The sequence below is a fragment of the Onychomys torridus genome, chromosome 7, assembly GCF_903995425.1.
Source record: "Onychomys torridus chromosome 7, mOncTor1.1, whole genome shotgun sequence".
NCBI classification, from domain to species: Eukaryota; Metazoa; Chordata; class Mammalia; order Rodentia; family Cricetidae; genus Onychomys; species Onychomys torridus.
In genome coordinates, this window is record NC_050449.1 from 6,517,885 (window position 1) to 6,536,116 (window position 18,232).

The following is an 18,232-nucleotide window of genomic DNA, read 5'->3' on the forward strand; positions in this document are numbered from 1 at the left end:
CTTTCTTTTTTAATTTTATTTTTAAATTACAATAAATTTATTTATTTTGTGGTTATGATGTTTTATCAGCAAGTATGTTTGCATACCAAATGGGTGCCTGGAGCCTATGGAGGTCAGAAAAAACATTGTGTCCTGTGAAACTGGAGTTACAGATGGTTGTGAACCACCGTGTGGATGCTGAGAACTGAGCCTCAAACCCCTGCAAGAAGAGCCAGTGCTCTTAACTCCTGAGTCATCCCTGCGAGCCTGTCCAGAACTTCTAATACCATTCAGGAGGTAGGTGCTCTAAGACTTGACGATCTTCCAAAGGAACCCTCTCTGTACACTGTTGCCATGGAGACATATTTTTAACAGGGTGTGTATATGTCTTTGTGTAGGTAGAGGTGTGTGTGTATGTAATGTATCTCAACATATCTACCCCTCACTCACCCACTCAAATTTCCTTCAAGAACCCATCAAATCTCTCTCCTAACTTGGTATTCTTTTGAATTATTTTTATATTTTTGTTTGTTTAACCCACTGCCCATATGTAAATGAATGTAGAATCACTCATTTAGGCTAGGCATGGTCAATCTCCTAGTGGCCACATTACCAAAGAAAAGTGACCCTTCCTCCTACAGCAGCCATCAACTGCCAATAGCGCCTCTGTTAGGAGAGGGCCTCCAAAGCCCCTCCTTTGTTCATGATGGATTTTTTAAAACTGGCTTCTTGTGCAGGTAAACACAGCTGCTGTGAGTGCAGTTATGCAGCAGCCATTTCATCAGTCTCCTCCCATGTTCTCTCTCAAGGTCTTCTGTCCCCTTTTTAAAAGGACTTTGCATCTTACTGAAGAGACACATCTTTGTTTGTTCTGCTTTATCCACAATAGCCATAGGTGGAATCACCTGAGTGTCTGTCACCTGACAAATGGATAATGAAAATGTGCTGCATACTCACAATGCAATATTACTCAGTTGTGAAGAAAACTGAAACCATAAAACTCATAAAGGGTAAAATCTCCTTTGGAATTTTTGGCCAGCACAAAAGTCCATCATTTAAAATTTGATAACATACTGTATCTCCCATTTAAATATACATTTTGCTTCGGGGGGGATGAACAAAATTATTAATGAGAATCACCCCACTATACCACACCATCTTTATACTATACTCAAGAAAGACACATACCTAACTCTTTCAACACTACACAAGGTGCAGAAAATAGTTAATTAAAAGGGCACAGTGATTTATCTAAACAAGCTCTACTGTAAACTTTGATAGTCCCAAATTATTGAATTTTACTCCTGACAACATCTTTAGAAGCAAGAATAGATGCTCAGGCTACAGATCGCACACAAAAGAGTCCAACAAGATGAAAAAGTATGAATATAAATATTACCTTATCTCTCATGTTTTAAGATGGAATTTCCTTGGAGAGTGTGTTCAGAAGGCTACTGTAAGTGGGATGAGTATAAATGCACACATTTAATTTTACTTATTGCATATTGTGGCTCATAAGAAACAGCTCTATGTTACAGTTAGATTTCAGCAATAAATAGTCTTTCTTTGTGGGAAAACGTGATTTAATATTTTACCCATTTTTTAAACTGACAAAAGTGATTCTTAGCTTGAGATACAGCTATTTGAAATTTCTCAAACTTCAAAAGCATGATTCCTGCAGCTCATAAAAATTGTGTAGGAGCTATCATTCTGATGAAGTTATGATATTGCTACAATAGATATTTATAAGTTGTGCTTTGCAGCTCATCTGAAACAGTCGCTGAGATATGACTGAGCTCATCAAATTTCCCTTCCCTAACTGTCAAAGAAACATTTCTTATTTAGAGTTAGGATGGATATTAATTCTTCACATTAAAACCTTCAAATATTTTGTATTGGAGAGACTTGGAATATTATTACAGAAATGGAAACACTTCAAAGCATATCAGTTATATATAATATATTATATAATGCATAATATATACTCTCTCTCTCTCTCTCTCTCTCTCTCTCTCTATATATATATATATATATATATATATATATATATATATATAATATCAGGATTAAATGATGTCTTTACAAACTAAGATAACTGATTTATGTGTTTAGGCCCAACCTAAGCTTTTTTAAACAGAGACACAAGAATTAAAGTGTCAAGGACCAAGATGTCAGGAACCAAACACGAACCATGGAAAAGTACTAGCTAGGCCAGGGAATAAGTCATAAGCCCACCGCCCTTCCCCAGAGCAGTAACACCTGTCTACTAACCAGAGGCTCCCAAAGATAAGAACATTCCACAGTCAGGTGTCATGACAACCAAATGTAAAGAGCATTCCATGGTCAGGTAGCCTAGCAACAGAACAAATGGCCCCTGACCAGTGACCTTAGCCAACATCTTGCAGTTGCACGACCTGTCTTGCACCCCTTCCACGTCCCTTCCCCTTCCCTCCTTCCTGCCCCCTCCCCTCCTATGCTATATAAGCCTTGTGGAGATTAAAAAAAAAATAAAATTTGCAGTTTGATCAGAATCCTGTCTTGCTATCGTCTCTCATGCCCTCTGTTCCTTCATTCGCTCCCACAGTGGGTCGCCCTCATTGAAACCCCGCTGGCTGGGGCATTAAAGTTTATTTTTCTCCTGTATCAAGAAGCAGAAAGAGTTTTGAAGTTATGCTGTGGTGTTCTCCTTAGCTTTCTAAAGCCCAGGTTCTGTCGCCTCTCGATGGACAGAAAGGAAAAGAGAAGTGGAAGCTAATTTGTAATGGGTTTAAAGGCAGACATTACCAGCAGTATTTGTATACCTTTGATCAAAGCACACTTACAAGGCTGCATTTACTGAGGAATATTGGATTTGTAGCAGTTTCCATATTGATTAGCAATAATGCCCACTGTAAAATACTTTAATATGTAATCAAAATAGACTTGTTTCATATCAAACATGTATGTTGAATAAAGAATATAGGGTGCTTGTCCTTTGGACACAGTTGAAAAAATATGTTGGATATGAGGAATGGGTCTCATACAAACAGCTGACTTTCCTCTGTCACTCTCTGATAGAAAAGGGAGTTGTGCATATACATGCATGTAGAGACCTGAGGATGGTATCTGTGGTCTTGCCCTCCCAATCTCTACTATATACATTGAGGGCAGGTCTCTCCCTGAACCTGTAGTTTCCCATTTCAGCTATTCTGGCTATTCTGCTTGCTCCAGGCTTTCCCTATTTCTGCCTTCTATATAGTGGGATGACAGAGGGCTGTCAAACCATCCATGAGGTCTGGGAATCAATACTTTGGTCCCCAAGCTTACATGGAAATTGCTTTACTAAATGAATTAATTCCACAATCAACAAATAAACTTTTATATTTTTCTCAAGTAGTTTACCAGATTTTCTAAGAGCTAATCTCAAACTAGGAGCATCCCAGGAAAGGAAACACGAAATATATTAAAATTAATGATGTTGGGTGAGTGCAATAGCAGTTGCTCTCCTTGAGTCATTTATTAATAAACCATTCTAAGCATTTTCTGTGTAGCTATTACCCATTTACAAAGGTAGGTAAAGTAAGGCCTCCTTAGGATATAAAATAAGAGAGTCATCTACTCCCCGCAAATAGTATCTTGTGACAATAGGTAGTATCTTGTTCAGAAAGCATTTCATTAGTGATCAGGAATAAGAGCATGCTGTCTATTCTCAACACTTCTATTCACATCACAGCAATATTTCATGATGCAAAATAAATTTACAACATTTAGTAGTAGCTTGATATTTTAGCAACAATTATGAAAGAGAGAGAAATAGAGAAAATCATACCATTCCCACTAACACAAAAATCAAAATGAAACATTCATAAACTAATGAAGGGAATGAAATACCTATGTGTTGAAAACTATGTAAGACACCGATGAAAGAGTTGGAAAGAAACACATTGTAGATAGAAAGATTCCCTGTACCATGAATTAGAAGACTTAAAGTTGCCAAAATGTTTGTACTTGCCAAAGCAATATAAAAAACTTTTAATTCCTATATTTTTTTAAAAATGAAGTTTTTAAAACAGAAATAGAAAAAAGTACTGAAGTATACATAGAACCAGCAACAGCCCTAAGTGGAAGACCAATCCTGAGAAGAAAGAAAAATCCTGGACTATCAAGATGTCAAACTACCTTACAAAGCTGTAGTCGTTCATGTATCCTGAGGCCAGCATAAAAATGAGTCACACAGTGCTATAGGCTAGATCCCCAAAATTAATCTACACAATTGTGACTAATGAGTCATCAACAAAGGTGCCCTGAGGATAGAACAGAGAAAATGCAGTCTTTAGGAAACAGTGTTAGAATAAATGGACATTTTCACATAGAAAAAAAAAAAGTCAGACACATGTTTCTCAACGTAAAGGGCAATCAACTAAGGCAGATCAGAGATTTCCATCATGAAACTGTGAAACTACTGTCTGAATGCACAGGAAAGACACTTCAGACACTGTGTTAGGCAAACCTTTACGAATAAATGATATAATGAATAAATGGATATAGTTAAGTTAGTCTTTTAAGCCAATACTGATGACATTTTATAATTGAGATCAACATCCAACTCAGGTGCTTGCACACACTAGTCATTTGCTCTACCACTGGGCCACACAGCCATCACCCCCTATATTTGATTTTAAAGGAGCTGAAGCTCTTAACCTCCACAGATCCTTGTCTTCTCTTCATGCTTTTCTGCTGGTCGTTTTCACTCCTCATAATGAAGGAACCCCTAGGGAAATCTTGTTTCCCCATCACTGGTACTGGAGAAACTCCTGTATTCCAATGCAAAGCTTCCTTGGCTGAATTCCTTTCTTGTTTGCAATTCTCACAAGCAGGGTCCGTACATTCTTGCATTTCCCCAGTGCAGAGCTTGTTGCCAGGGATTCTAGATAAATGCTTACTAAAGAAATGGAATAGTTTGTGTTCTAAGGGGAAGTTTGACTGATGTTGGCACAAAGAGAACAGCACAGATTGAAATACCCACGGTATTAAAGAGAAGTTACCACTCATTTCTAATACACACAAACTTCTTTCAAGCGGCAGAAGCTAGTCTAGAGTGAAAGCTGCTTCTCAGGACTGCTGCATGGGTTAGCACAGTAAAATCTGCTCAGCCTAATTCTCCCACGGCTCACCCTGAGATAAAGATCATAACTTCAACTACTCATTCTAATATACCATTATAGGCAGTCTAAATGAAAAACCGATAATGAAGCTGTTACAAAAGAACAGAAAACAAGTTTCAACCAGAAATACTTGTTGATATTTCTGAGGTAGAAGAAGTATAAAGGTATTTTACACTGACCTGGAGGGGGGAGCTTTTGTTTCTTTCTCTAGAAGCAGTTAGAAAGCTGCAACTTTTCCTCAATTCTGTGCTACCTTTGTCCTAGTTAGAACATTTATAAAGTTGAGCAAGGGGATGCCCAACAATATATTTCCATGAGGGAACCATTTCTAAACCAATGAAACACATTTTACATCTGCCAATATAAACACTTAATGGAAGAGATTTGCTGAAATGCTGAGCAAGGTGTGCAGGCATTTTTTTTTTTTTTTCTCACCTACTCAGTTCAGGATCGATGACAGCAATCCATCAATTACCCAGAAGGATTGATCTATGTATTTGGAAAATTGAATTGTAAGGGAAATGAAGGAATGGACAGCTAAAAAGGAGGTCTCCCATGAAGTTCAGATCTAAGGTCCTAACACAGTTTTACCACAGGCAGGTCAGTCACCTGTGTTCATTGTCCCTGTGTCCTTCTGTCCTATGACTTGGCCTTTCTCCATGTAGGGTTAGCATTTCTGTAATTGTATATGTCAAAGGAAATACTATCTTCCCTGTTTCCTGTTTCCACTCAAAGATTGTGTGGTCATTGTTTTTGGTTGTCAATTTGACTACATTTGTAATTACCTAAATACCAAAAATGGAGAACACAGCAGTGAGGAATTTTTGCTTAATCTGAAGTTGGAATATCCACTTCTAATGCAGACATTTGAGGCAGGAAAAAACATGCCATTTAATCTGGATCTTGAAGTGGGAAGAAACACCTTTAGTCTAGCCACACAGTCTGCTGGAAGTCTGTATGAAGGAGACATGGAAGAAGCAATATGAGATTCATTCTATAAGTTCTGTTACTCTAGAGAGCCATGACTAATACAAATTTTGATACCAGAAGTGGTTCCAGAGCAGCAGAAATATAAAGAGGAATCTTTAATTATCTGGAATAGGCTTTATAATTTGCCAACATCTGCAAGTACTGAAACCTCTCCTGGAAGCAAAGAGTACTAAAAGCCCATGATGTGAACTATATTAGAAACATAAGGAGATAAATACATTTGATTATTCTGATTCACCAACTATGAGTGGCAATGGATTTGATGACTCTCTATATAAAACTTTGATAGTTTTGGAAAAATAAGGAAAATGATAGTGCTTGGCTGCTCTGAGCATCTCTGCATAAACTGACAAAGGATAAGAATGAGTGCTGTGGTAAAATTAACCAACGTCTAACATTCCAGAATATAGTAATGGAAAACAATGAACTTAGTGATAAAGCTGAGACTACAGAGGCACACAAACAATCTAAAGGTTTCAAAGTATGCCCTGGAAGAGAATCTTCTCTCCAGCAGCCACACAGTTCAAGTTGAAGAAAATCAAACTGAAGCCCTTATTATAAGTTTGGCTGAACTACAATAAAAGTTCAAGTTCCAGCTTAAGAGGTGTTGGTAGTTAAAATAAGGGCATTATGTGGTAAAGATTGGGATCCTGTAACTTGGAATGGAGATGTGTAGGAGGACCCTATTGAAGCTGAGAACTTTGAACCCTCAGATTCTCAAGGGCTTATCTTACCCGAGGAAGTAGTCTGTCCACCCTACCCTTGAAATACTGCCTTTTTCACCTTTGACTAAAGAAATTAATCTTTCATTGTTTGTTAAACCAGCAGTGACTTTCTCTGAAGAAAATACCGGGCAAGACAAAACTGATAACCCTAAGGACCTACCAATAGTTGCCTATAGCTTTGTAACAAGACTCAAGGCTAAGCAAGTTTCTAGAGGAGAGGTAGAAAGTGCAGTCCATGAGGAGGTACACTACACTCCTAAAGAGCTTAGAGAGTTTACCAATTCATTCCAGCAGAAGTCTGGAGAATATATTATATTCAGCCCATTTCTATTAATCTATACTTTGCCACGTGGCTCATGGCTTACTGGTACCTTACATCTTTCTTGTCCTGGCAGCCACAGGCAGTGTCCCCTCCTGCCTTCCTGTTCTCTCAATTCTCCTCTCTCTTAGTCCTGCCTATACTTCCTGTCTGGCTACTGACCAATCAGTGTTTTATTTACTAATGAATCATTCACTGCACTTCCCCTTTTTCTTTTTTTTCAAAAAGGAAGGTTTTAACTTTAACATAGTAAAACTACATATAACAAAACAATTATCAAGCAAGAATTACAGTTACAATATTAAGGAAGATATCCTATCTAATATTTGTGAGTCTAAGGTTTTATATTTAACTTACCTTTTATCATAACTAAGGAAAATTGTAACTATCTAGCTTCAACTACATCAAATACCTCAGAAGGATATAATATTACCTGAGAAATGGGAGAAGCAACTTTCGGGAGTCTTGTGAGAATAGACAGAGACAGCTGGCAGCCTGGACAGTCATTTAATGTTCCTTTGTAAAGTTGGGGCATCTGTCTTCAGCCCACAGTACTAGAGTCTCTCAGTCATTTCTCTATGTGTCCTGTAGAAGGTCTGACAGGTTCCTCTGCAAAGCAGGAACCTGAAGGACTATTTTGCCAAGCAAAGTTCAGTGGTCACCTTTCTATGGGTCCTGCATGTCCAGTCGATCAAACAGTCCAGGCAAGAATAGTTTCTTGCCCAAATGACTATTTTTGCCAAGGTGAAGATAAACTCTATACAGAGTGTCTTCAGTGCCCATCCTCCTCTCTGAAGTAAATCATTGCTGCCAGGAGCAGACATGTCTCACTGTCCAGAAAGTCTACATTTAAAAAAATATTTTAAATGCCATATTCTGTAGATCTTTGAAGTATTTGAATATTACCTGTCTATCTGAAATATATCTATGTATACCTAGAAAACTTAACATGTCTATAAGTTTGACTATTATAGAAGACTAATTGATCTGTATTTTCTAATTATTCATTACAATCTAAATGAGTTACATAATCATAATACTCAAATGAGAGTAGAAATATATATATATATATATATATATATATATATATATATAACAAAATTAAGTTTAAACTTGTATCAATAAACTAAAATATATACCAATGTAAAACATTTTAAACAAGTTGTTGCTCTTTAAAAGTTGGTTCAGCAATTAACCCTTTTATCCTGTATATCATATCCTCTTTTCTTTAGAAAGAGATTGCATTTATAATTAACCTGTTTTAAATAAACATACTGGTTTTTCTCTGTCCCATACCAGGGGGCTCTTCTGATTTGGGACACAAGAATCTGTTAACCCTTTATTTATTTATTTTTTTTTAGCAATATGTCTAGGTTTAGAGAAGGAGCTAGCCAATGTTCTTGGTATGAATTCATGAAAAAGCCACTTGCCTATGGCCTTATAGGCCCCAGGTCAGATCCAAGCTACACTCAGCCTGTTGTGGTGGCACACCGGTTGGATTTACTGAGGGAGGCAGAGGCAGGAGGATCCCGAGTTTGAGGACAGCCTGGAAGGCTTGCTAAGGAGAAGCTAAGGCCGGCTGTGGACTAGCTACAAACGGTGGCAGTGAGACCATGGAGGCAGTGACTGCTGCTCCGAGTTGCAGGCTGCTTCTCATCATGTTGGTGACTGCGGAGATGCTGCTACCTGGGACAAAGGGTTTACTGCTGCTTGTTCAGAGAAGAATTGCCAGGACAATCATGTTACAAGAAAGCATCTGCAAAGGTCAGTTTGGAAAAGTTTGGTGATGGGGAGAAATTGCTGTGAAGATTTTCTCTTCTAGGAAAGAACGTTCATTTTTCCAAGAGACAGACATTTATCAGACTGTATTTGTTCCAAACCATAGAGGAGGAAAAAAAAAAAAAAACCAACTCTTCAGACAACCATGACCATACCTAACAGTGACTTTAAAATCTTCAAAAGGATGATGGGACCCTGCAAAGATGATTCCACAAGCACTATGGTAAAGTCATTAAGCTGATTAACACCAGAGAAAGATCGACTCTGGACTAGAAACTACTCAGAACAATTTTGAGATGGTTAGCTGAGATGATCCAGCCTGACAGACTACTTGAACAAGGACTTGAAACAAGTCCTGCACTTTCTCATTATGCAGCAGCTGGACAAATGATACAGGACTTGACAATTAACCCCAAAAAATTCTTTTTAGGATCCCCTAAAGATGTCTTCACCCCCAGAAAGCAGGAAGTAATTTTAAGAAAATGACATCCACATTCCCAAGAGGTGGGATGGGAGGTTCTCGGTCATTTAATGAGTTTTGGATATTGTCATTGTTTATTATGGTTGGTTACAAGGTGTTAATTGTTAATGGTCAGGAAAAAAGCTAAACATGGAGATTGGATTCAGAGGTTTTATTTAAAAAAGCAAAAGCAAAAGCATAAAGAGAATATAGATATGAGGTAGATCATAGACTCTACTCTGAGGAAAAAGATGAAGAAATAATAGGATAAATGAGTAGATCACTGAATCTACTCTAAAAAGAAAAAAGGGAAGATATAAAAATGACAAAAGGTAAATTACTGAATCTATTATGAAAAGAAAAAATACTTTTAAAAGGGAATTACTTGTTTTAAATAGGATAAGTAATGCGAGTTTTTTTGTCTGAATTTATCAAATGTTACTGGACTGGGTATTGTTAATATATACAATGGAGTTTTTTGTCTGCATCTGTCAAATGTTAATGGACTAGACATTGTTAATGTAATCTTGACTGTGTATATTGTATATACTTATTGGATATGATTTTTCTTGTATTAGTTACAAACTTTTAAAGTTTTAGACAAAATAGGGGAAATGTGGTGGTATTGTGTTCCCCGAAATATTGTGCACCTAATAAACTTATCTGGGGTCAGAGAATGGGACAGCCACAATATTAAACATACAGGATAGGCAGTGGTAGCACATGCCTTTAATCCTAGCATTCCAGAGGCAGAGATTTACTGGAATCTCTGAGTGTTCAAGGATACATCCAAGCATGGTGACACACGTCTTTAATCCCAGGGAATGGTGGCACAAAGCTGAAAGATATATAACACATGGAGACCAGAAACTAGCAGCATTTGGCTGGTTAAGCTTCTAGTCTTTGAGCAACACGGTTCAGCTGAGACCAATTGGGATGAGGACACAGAAGCTCCAGTCTGAGGAAACAGGATCAGCTGAGGAACTGGCGAGGTGAGGTAGCTGTGGCTTGTTCTGCTTCTCTGATCTTCCAGCATTCACCCCAATAACTGACCTCAGGTTTGATTTTATTAATAAGACTTTTTAAGATTCCTGCTACATTCTAGCTTTAATATGGAAGCTCACATGATTGAAAAAAGTATCAAACATTTGTTTGAATTGTTGGCTGAAGTGTTTATCAAAAGATGGCCTACTGAGAACGAGTTGGAGATTCCTGATAGCCCTTGGCTTAGTGGTGATAAATTTTAGGACTCAGGGAAATAGTGATGCTAGAGTGCTACACTGGGTAAAACCCAGTCCTCCACAATGGAAAGGCCCAGGAGACATGTCCTTCACTAAACCTACAAGATGGGGGCACTAGCACATTTGGAAAGTTTTGTTGTCACCTTTTTCCTTGTTCCAGACCTTAAGGTTTAATTGAGCCTGAGGCAACAGAGGGCAGATGGCTGGACTCACTCACCAAAGGCCATGTGATTGTAGTTATTGTAATGAGCATCCCAGACAAAGCAATGTTCACAACGGCCTGACCTATAATGGTCAGCACAGGTTGACTGTGAAGCAATTTCCAAACCTGAGCCAGTTTGCAGACCCAAAGCCCTTTGAATGAAGGGACAGCTGGATTCCCCTGAGGAAGTATCATGATAAAATACCTAAGAGTTTTACTGTTAGCTTTCTCCAATCCTTCCTCAGAGGTGCCTATGGTCTTTTACAAAGGTAACTGAATACTGGGGGAAAGTAAACAATCAGATTTTCTGGGGTCTATTGGATACTAGTTCTGAATTGATGCTGATTCAAGGAGAGCCCAAGAAATATTGTGACCCTCCAGTTAAAGTTGGGGACTATGAAGGTCCGGTGATTTCACGGGCTTTTGGTTGAAGTCCAACTCACAGTAGGTCCCTGAACCCATCCTGTGATTATTTCTCCAGTCCCAGAATGTGTAATTGGAACAGCTATACTTAGAAGTTAGAAGAATTCTCACATTGGTTCCCCGACCTGTGGAGTAGGGGCTATTAGGTTTGGAAGGCTGAGTGGAAGCCTTTAGAGTTGCCTCTGCCAAAGAAAATAGTGAATCAAAAATAATATCACACCCCTGGAGAAGTTAGTGCTACCTTCAAGAACTCAAAAGGTGGTGGTTCCCACATCATCTCCCTTTAATTCCCTTATTTTCCAGCTGCAGAAGACAGGTGACCATGGAGATTGACTGATGACTATCAAAACCTCAATCTGATACTAACTGATTGCAGTTGCTGTATCAGATGTGGTGTCCTTATTTGAAAGAGATTAACACATCTCCTGGTATGTAGTATGCAGTTAGTTATCTAGCAAATGCCTTTTTCTCGGTGCTTGTCCGTAAGGATCACCAGAAGCAATTTGCTTTCAGTTGGCAAGACTAGCAGTATACCTTTACAGCTTTACCTCAAGGTTATATTAGGTTTCCAGCCTGTGTCATAACTTAGTGAGAAGAGATCTTGTTCATTTGTCTCTTCCATGAAATATCACATTGGTGCACTATATTGATGACATTTTGCTGATAAGACCCAGTAAGCAGGGGTAACAACCATCTTGAACTTATTGGTAACACATATGCATGTTAGAGGATGGGAAATAAATTCAACCAAAGTTTGAGGACCTTCTACCTCGGTGGACTTCTTAGGAGTCCAGGGATACAGGGCCTGCAGAGATACTCCTTCTAAGTGGAGGGTAAGTTACTGCACCCAGACCCTCACACCACCAAAAAAGAAACAGTACTTAGGTTTAGTGCTTCTTTCTTGATGGTGAGAGGGACAGTTACAGTGACAGATAGGTGGCAGCAGCCAGGAAGGCTGGGTCAGGGTTCCCCAGAAGGCAATATATAATGTGAGTCAGCATCTAATATATGGTACAATTTCTCCCAAACCAGAATCCACAAGTCCAGGAATCAAGAGATTGTGAAGGAAATAGTTTCCTAATGACCCATTAGGAAAACATTTTGCTTCCTGTTCCTGCAACCTTAAGTTCTGCTAGTCTAAAAGTTTTCATTCAGAAAAGAGGGTGTTGCTCCTGCCAGGAGCTACAACAAACGTTTTTTTAACTCAGAGCTCAGATACCACCCTGGCCATATTTGCCTTCCAATAGGCTAAGAAAGGAATAACAGTACTGGGAGTGGTGGGGATTGATACAGATTCCCAAGGGGAATTGGATTGTGTGGTGGGTATTGTGTTCCCTGAAATATTGTGTGTTCCCCGAAATAAACATATCTGGGGTCAGAGAACAGACAGCCACTAGAACAGAGCCAGAAATGGTGGCTAGAAAATGGGAAGAGTAAGCCATAGCAGAAGTTGGGCAGTGGTGGTACACACCTTTAATCCCAGCACTTGGGAGACAGAGCTAGCCAGATCTCTGAGTTCAAGGCCACTTTAGAAACAGCTGAGCAGGGTGACCCATGCCTTTAATCCCAGGGAGTGGGGGCAGAAAGGAAAAGGTATATAAGGAAGGCATGAGGACCAGGAACTAAAGAGGAAAAAGCATATAGTTAGTTTAAGCTTTGGAGCAACACAGTTCAGCTGAGATTCATGTGGAGGAGGACTCAGAAGCTTCCAGCCTGAGGAAACAAGATCACCTGAGGAACTAGCAAGGTGAGAAAGCTGTGGCTTGTTCTGCTTCTCTGATCTTCCAGCATTCACCCCAATAACTGGCCTCAGGTTTGAGTTTTATTAATAAGACTCTTTAAGATTCATGTTACAGGATTGTTTCTTCACAATGGAGCTAAAAAGATTATGTCTGAATTGCAGGAGATCCTTGAGGGCATCTCTTGGTGCTCCCATGTACTGTACTATGATTAAAGTCAATGGGAAACTACAGCCTAATCTAGGCAGGCTGGCAAAAAACATAGACCTTTCAGGAATGCAGGTGTGGGTCATTCCTCCAGGAAATGAGCCAAGACCTGAAGACGTTCTTGCCTAGGGTAAGGAAATACAGAATGGGTATAGAGGAAGGTTGTTAGGAAGTGTTAGCATTCAGGCCCACCCCTTAGGGACCTGCCCAGTGTCCTGGCCATGGCATTTTACATAAAAACAAACAACAAACAAAAAAAAAACTCCCCCCTCTTGCCATGAGATAGTGCACACCTCCTCTTTTTTTCCCTTTTCTCTTTCTCTTCTCCCCTCTCTTCCCTTCTCCTTCCCCCCAATAAAACTTTCCACATAAGTGTCAGTAAGTGTGTCATGTCTTCATTATGTGAGTGACTTTCTGCTGTGCCCCCTTGGTCACCAGGTGCTGAATCTGCATGGCGTGTCTACCTCATCCACAGTGGGGCACCTTGGCTCCATGCATATAGGCCACTGCAGCACCATTTTTAAAATACAACAAAGGTAGTTATAAATACCAGCTAAAACCATGTGACCAGTTATAGAAATGAGGATTATAGTTGACATGAGTATGTGTTTCTGTCATATTTTGTTAACAATGTGTTTGTACAGATATTTGTGTTTTCTTTCAATTTCTTTTCAGGTGGTCTAACATCAATTAAGAGAATATTAATGGTTATCATATTCAAGTTTGAGATACTAAAAGTACTTCCCTCAATGGATATCGTCACTTATTCTAAATTTATAATGCATTTGTGGCTGTACAAAGACAATTATATCATGCTAGGTGTAATTATGACCTGGTTAAATATAAAGCATTTGTGACTGTACATGGGATAGTCATAGTATATTTAGGCTATATTATGACTTGGTTATTGTTTTCATTTGGAAAATAATCATGACATAAGGAGATATGATTATGTGTCATGTTTACAAGGGGTGGATTTGTGATGGTTATTCTTGGTTGTCAACTTGACCATATCTGGAATCAACAAAATCCAAAAGTGTAATGCTGCTTTTGTATGTAATTGTTGCTGCCTTTGAAGCCACAGCTGTCTGAATCAGCAACTGCCGCTCTACCACTACCAGCAGCAGATAGGTCACAAGGGCCATAGCCTGAGGGAATTCTGTTCCCTCTGGCTCCTACTCTTGCAAAGCTACAAGGGAATTTAACCAAATCTTTATCCCTCAATCAAACACATCTTTACATCATTAAACAAATGTTCCAGAGAATAAACAAAAGTAACACACCTTAAAATAATATGCTACAATAGTGTAAGGCACATCTTGAGGGATTTTTGCTTGATTTGAAGTAGGAATATCCATATCTAATTTAGATCTCTGAGGCAGGAAGTCACAAATCTTTAATCCAGATCTCGAGACAAGAAGACACACCTTTTGCTGGAAGCCTGTATAAGGACATGAAAGAGCAAGCTTTTGCCACCTGTTTGCTTTCACCTTGCTGGAAAGTCTATTTCTTCCCTGGTGTTACAACCTACTTCAGGATCCCAACATCCACTGAAGACCAGTGAGACATCCAGCCTCATGGGCTGAATAACCTCTAGATTCTTGGATATTCACAGCCAGCCATTTTTGTATTAGTTGGATTGCTGCCTATTGGGTAATTCTAATAAATCCCCTTCATATATATTCTATAAACATATATTCATTCTATAAGTTCAGTTACTCTAGAGAACCCTTACTAATACAGATTCTGATTTAGCTTCAGCTGCCTGTGCCTGCCCCAGGTTTACAATCTTTCCTATTCATGTCAGTTTAGAAGACTCTTCCCTTAAGGAGCTCCCTTGGCTCTGAGCTGCAGAACTGAAGGTTGGTCAACATGACTCCTAGTGGAGAACATGTGAACAGTGATGCTTTGGTTTCTGAGCACAGTCAGGGTCCTTTCACACTTATTTCTGATGCCTTCCTCAACTGAGAGGCCCTTATTTGGAAGGGCTGAATCTCCTCAATCTGTGGATTTCTCCTTCTTAGGAGTGAACAATTCTTTCATTCAGAGTTGGGCAGAAAAGCAAACCTCAGCTAGAAGACAGCTCTTGTTTCTGGACTCCACTCAGCATTCAGCTTCACTATGACTGTGCTGTATGTGAGTGAGCAAAGAACTGATATGGATTAAGTGATTTTTGAGAATCTGTTGAAGTGGACGACTTTAACATCTATCTGATTTAACCTAGAATCTGCAAAGAATTTCTGAATGATTACAATGACTTTCTCCTATTAGCTAATAGATTTTTCTGCCTTGATATATGATTTTAGATATAATTTACAAATTAATTCATCTTTGTCCAGCTGGCAAGTAGCTAGCCAGTTGTATTAAATACTGCCACAACGAATGTTTCTTAATGAGATTCCTGCCCATGATGGCTGTCTACTTCTAAGCATATAGTCTATGGCATCTTACTGGCAGGAAACTTCCACCACAGTTAATATGTACCATTCCCTGTTGGCATCTGTATCCATTTGCCACATAAATCTACTTTTATAGAGGGGACACAAATTTAGAGAAGTTAAGTACTGGAGTACAAACTGTTTTTGTGGGGCACAGGGTCAATATAAATAGTTACTTTTATTGTTAAATGTTTCCTTCCATGAAGTTACACCTTAATGAAAAAGCATCCTTCCTGAAAATATTAGTGTGTGCAGCAACAGTATAAACCCACTACATGGTTCCCCCATGGAAGCAGTGTAAACGCACCACATGGTTCCCCCTGGAAGCAGTGTAAACCCACATGGTTCCCCCTGGAAGCAGTGTAAACCCACCACATGGTTCCCCCTGGAAGCAGTGTAAACTCACATGGTTCCCCCTGGAAGCAGTGTAAACCCACCACATGGTTCCCCCTGGAAGCAGTGTAAATCCACCACATGGTTCCCCCATGGAAGCAGTGTAAACCCACCACATGGTTCCCCCATGGAAGCAGTGCAAACCCACATGGTTCTCCCATGGAAGCAGTGTAAACCCACATGGTTCCCCCATAGAAGCAGTGTAAACCCACCACATGGTTCCCCCTGGAAGCAGTGTAAACCCACCACATGGTTCCCCCTGGAAGCAGTGTAAAGCCACATGGTCCCCCATGGGAGCAGATGGAAAAGACACATCAAAAGCGCACTTAAAAGTTTCTGTGCCTGTGCATAACCAGGCATGGGATGTGTAATGCCAAGGCTAAGGTACAAATTCCTGACCTGTCTTCTTTCTTCCTCCCAAGTGCTAATTCTCTGTATGTCTTTCTACTTCCCCAGCAGAACGATGTCCCTATTCCCCCATCTCAGGTAACTCACAGCTCTTCTAACTTGTAGCAGGCGTTTTCTTCTGGGCACCAACCAGCTCCCAAATAATGACATGGAGACATTATTAGTTAGGAATGCTTTGCCTTAGCTTAGGCTTGTTTCTTGCTAGTTCTTATAACTTAGTCTGTTTCTCTTCATCTATGCTTTGCCTCAGGGATTTTTACTTTTGTTTCGTTATGTCCTATGCTGTGTCTGCTGGCTGGTGAGTGTTTGGCTGGCCCCGGGTGTCTCCTTCTCTTACTTTCTCATTCTCTCTTTTCTTCTTTCTCCTTTATGAGCCTAGATTTCTCCTCTTATTTATTCTCTCTGTTCACAAGCCCTGCATATTCCTCTACTGCCTAGCTATTCGCCATTCAACTTTTTATTAGACCAATCTTGCCTTAGAAGGGCAAGGTGAAACAAATGCAACACATCTTTACATAATTAAACAAATGCAGCATAAACAAATGTAACAACTTTACACAGTTAAAGTAACATTCCATAGCATAAACAAATGTAACACATCTTTACATAGTTAAATGTTCTATAACACTAACTCTCAGTTCTCAATGCTCATGTTTTTACATTGTGTGAATTTATCCACACAAGAAAACTGAAAGATGGCAACATAGGAGGTTCACTTGGTACCATGAATTTCTGGAAAGCAGAACCATGCCTTATGATTCTGGTTATGTCTACTCATCAGCACAGGTCAGAAATAGTGATTGACACTATGCTTAACATGTCCAAAGTTCCAAGACTGTGCCAGAGACATACATGCTATCAGCAAAGAATACAGTTAAGTTAGAACACAAGCCACAGCAACAGATTCTAGGCCACCCACAGTCTGTACTTCTTACTGTATCACAGTTGTATATTTGTTAAAGAAACTAGTTCAACCCACTAATGCCTGGCATTATGTTCTCATGAACTGTGTTCAAGAACCAAATCGATTCACTATTTGAAACAAAATGAAGAATTTTTAGCGCAACAAAGGGCTTGAGAACTTAACTTCCTTGCCTTTCTATCACAAACCTTTTTAAAGCCCATAATCCCATTTAAAGTTAACAAATACCCAAAAACATGAACTGACTTTACAAACCTCAACACATTTTTAGTTATTAGAGCAAAAGTTCTTGTTTTCCATCCAAGTTTCATATTTACATGCCATAAGAGAAAAGCTTACATGGTAAGCTAGCACAATGTACTTTAACTCACATTGTGAACCTTCTCCAGAATTTAGAGAGAAGGTGTTTAAATGTAACATATAAATTAATGATTCTGCATTTCATACAAGAAAGCATAAACTCTAATGATTTAGGGCAATGCAGCCTGATGTTGGTTGTTTTGACTCTTTTGGGGGACCTGCCACCCTGCTTCTAAATAAATCACACACAGAGGTTTTATATTTAATTTTAAATGCCAAGCCTTATTTTGGCTTAGTGCTTGCCAGTTTTTCTTAACTTATTTCATCTATCTTTTGCTGTGGATATCGCTCTGTGTAAATAAAGTTCTGATTGGCCAGTGGCCAGGCAGGAAGTATAGGCGGGACAAAGAGAAGAGAATTCTGGGAAGTAGAAGGCTGGAGAGAGACACCGCCAGCTGCCGCCATGAAAAGAAACATGTAAAGACACTGGTAAGCCGCAAGCCATGTGGTAAAGTATAGACTGACAGAAATAGGTTAATTTAAGATAGAAGAAGTAGATAACA